Here is a 4,119-nt window from a genome sequence, read left to right as displayed (position 1 = left end):
AATGCAAACAGGAATATATTAAACATCGAATACAAAGTGTAATATACTAAACACAGAATACAAAGAGTAATATACTAAACACGGAACATAAAGAGTAATATACTAAACACAGAATGCGAAGAGTAATATACAAAACACAAAATGCAAAAAGTAATATATTAAACGCAGAATACAAAGAGTAATATACTATACATCGAACACAAAGAGTAATATACTAAACACAGAATACAAAGAGTAACATACTAAACACAGAATACAAACAGTAATGTAGTAAACACAAAATACAAAGAGTAATATTCTAAATACAAAATACAGAGCAATATATTAAACACAAAATACAAAAGTAATATTCTGAATGCAAAATACAGAGTAATATACTAAGCACAGAATACAAACAGTAATTCTATGTTTAGTATATATTTAGTATATTTTTGTATATTAAATACAAAAGACAAACAGCAATATAGTTAACACAAAATACAAAAAGTAATATACCAAATACAGAATAGAAAGAGTAATATACTAAACACAAAATAAAAAGAGTAATATAATAAACACGGAGTACAAGAGTAATATAACAAACAAAAAATACAAACGATAATATATTAAATACAAATAATAAGATACTAAACACAAAATACAAAGAGTAATAGACTAAACACAGAACACGAAATACAAAGAGTAATATACTAAACAAAAAACAAAACAAAGAATAATATACTAAACATAGTACACAAAGAGTAATGTAGTAAACACAAAATACAGAGGCTAATATACTAAACATAAAATACAAAGAGTAATATTCTAAATACAAAATATAAAGAGTAATACATTAAACAGAAAAACAAACAGCAATAAAGTAAACTCAGAATACAAATGGTAATATATTAAACACAAAATGTAGAGAGTAAAATACTAAACACAGAATATAAAGAGTAATTTAGTAAGCACAGAATACAAAGAGTAATATACTAAATACAAATTACAAAGAGTAATATACTAAACACATAATACAAACGAAAATATAATAAATAGAAAATACAAAGAGTAATATACTAAATACAAAATACAAAGAGTAATATACTAAACACAAAATGCAAAGAGTAATATACTAAACACAAAATACAAACAGTAATATACTAAACACAAAATACTAACAGTAATATAGTAAATACAGAATAAAAAGAGTAATATATTACACATCGAACACAAAGAGTAATATACTAAACACAGAATACAAAGAGTAATATACTAAACACAAAATGTAAAGAGAAAAATACTAAACACAGAATAAAAAGAGTAATATAGTAAGCACAGAACACAAAGAGTAATATAGTAAACACAAAATACAAAGAGTAAGATACTAAACAAAGAACACAAAAAGTAATATTCTAAACACAAAATACAAAGAATAATGTACTAAACACACAAAACGAACAGAAATAAAGTAAACACAAAAAACAAACATCAATAAAGTAAACTCAGAATACGAAGAGTAATATACTAAACATAGGAATAGAAAGAGTAATATACAAAACACAGAATACAAACGGAAATATATTAACTAGAAAATACAAAGAGTAATATATTAAGTAGAAAATACAAAAAGTAATATACTAAACACAACATACAAAGAGTAATATACTAAACACAACATACAAAGAGTAATATACTAAACACAAAATGCAAAGAGTAATATACTAAACACAAAATATAAACAGTAATATACTAAACACAAAATACAAACAGTAATATACTAAACAAAAAATACAAGCAGTAATATACTAAACAGAAAACAAATAGTGAAAGTCTACACAGAAAAGAAATCGTAAAGGACTATATTGAAATAAATAAATATATATATATATTTGGGAAATATAAGTAAAGCGAATTTGATGTACATTTATTACAGTATGAGTTTGTCTGTCTGTGTATAATAGTAGAAATACTTTATCCAATAGCTGAGGACGTTTCGTATTAGAACACACATTTATATAAGAGATTGTCCAATTGTATTTCTTCTGTAATCATACCTTACATCCTTCACAGGTGAAGGCTCCAAAGTGATAACCGGCAGCTGGTTCACTACACACCTTACATAGCTGATTCATCTATGTGAAAAATAAACAAATTGATGTAGTCTAGTACCGATTAAATACAGACGCACTTCACACAGCTGATTCATCTATGTGAAAAATAAACAAATTGATGTAGTCTAATACCGATTAAATACAGACACACTTCACACAGCTGATTCGTGTGTAAATAACAAAGAAGTTCATGTAGTCTAATACCGAGTAAATATAGACACACTTCACACAGCTGATTCGTGTGTAAATGACAAAGAAGTTCATGTAGTTCCTAATACCGAGTAAATATAGACACAATTTGCACAGCTGACTCGTGTGTAGAAAAACAAACAAGTTGATATAGTTTAATACCAAGTAAATACATATATACTTTACACAACCGACTCATGTGTACAAAAATAAACTAACTGATATAGTCTGTAAGCGAGTAAATACAGACACACTTTACACAACCGACTCTTGTGTACAAAAACAAACTGATATAGTCCAACACCGAGTAAATATAGACACACGTTACACAGCTGACTCGTTTAAAAATGAGACAAGTTGATATAACATAATAGCGAGTAAAAACAGACAGGTTAATTACAACACATGTTATTAGACATTCCAGGTTAAGATAGGTTTGTTTAGTAAGCAGGGATAGTGCTACTAATTTATTCTTCTGTTTATGTCTCTTAATAAATACTTAAATAGATAAATACCGTCAGTGCCTGGGTCATGTCTAGCGTTTAGTCTTTGTTTTATGTCTGTTAATAGAGGAGTTAAACAGATAAATGTCTTTAGTGACGGGGTCATGTCTACCGTCAGTTTTGTTTTATGTCTGTTAATAAAGGAGTTAAACAGATCAATACCGTTAGTGCCGGGGTCATCTCTAGCGTCTAGTTTTTATTTTATGCCTGTTAATAAAGGCGTTATGAGTTAAACAGATAAATACTGTATGTGCCGGGGTCATGTCTAGCGTCTAGTTTGTGTTTTATATCTATTAATAAAGGAGTTAAACCAATAAATACCGTTAGTGCCGGGGTCATGTCTACCGTCTAGTTTTTGTTTTATGTCTGTTAATAAAAAAGTTAAACAGATAAATACCGTCAGTGCCGGGGTAATTTCTATCGTGTAGTTTTATTTTATGTCCGTTAACAGAGGAGTTAAAAAGAAAAATACAGTTAGTGTCGGGGTAATGCCTACCGTCTACTTTTTGTTTTGTGTTTGTTAATAAAGGAATTAAACAGATAAATACCGTTAGTGCCGGGGGCATTTCTAGTGTCTAGTTTTTGTTTTATGTCTGTTAATAAAAGAGTAAAACAGATACATACCGGTAGTGCCTGGGACATGTCTGCAGTCTAGTTTCTGTTGTATGTCTGTTAATAAATGAATTAAACAGATTAATACCCTCAGTGATGGGGTCGTGTCTGGCGTCTAGTTTTTCTTCTATATCTGCTAATAAAGGAGTTAAACATCTAGGGGTCATGTCTACCGTCTAGATCTTGTATTATGTCTGTTAATAAAGGAGTTATACAGATAAATACTGCTTGTGCCGGGAACATGTCTACCGTCTAGATTCTGTTTAATGTCTGTTAATAAATGAGCTAAACAGATTAATACCTTCAGTGCTGCGGTCGTGTCTAGCCTCTAGTTTTTCTTTTATATCTGTTAATAAAGGAGTTAAACATGCTGGGGTCATGTCTATCGTCTAGTTCTTGTTTTATGTCTGTTAATAAAGGAGATAACAGATAAATACTGTTAGTGCCGGGGACTTGTTTAGCGTCTAGTTTTTTATATGTCCGTTAAAATATGAGTTAAATATATAAACTCTGTCAGTGCCGGGTTCATATCTACCCTCTAGTATTTGTTTTGTCTGTTAATAAAGGAGTTAAACAGCTAAATACCGTTAGTGCCGGGTTCATATCTACCGTCTAGTATTTGTTTTGTCTGTTAATAAAGGAGTTAAACAGCTAAATACCGTCAGTGCCGGGCTCATATATACCGTCTAGTATTTGTTTTGTCTGTTAATAAAGGAGTTAAACAG

This window comes from Limulus polyphemus, unplaced genomic scaffold, assembly GCF_000517525.1.
Source record: "Limulus polyphemus unplaced genomic scaffold, Limulus_polyphemus-2.1.2 Scaffold2623, whole genome shotgun sequence".
NCBI lineage: Eukaryota > Metazoa > Arthropoda > Merostomata > Xiphosura > Limulidae > Limulus > Limulus polyphemus.
The sequence above is the reverse complement of the archived record's forward strand: the minus strand, read 5'-3'. Positions refer to the sequence as shown.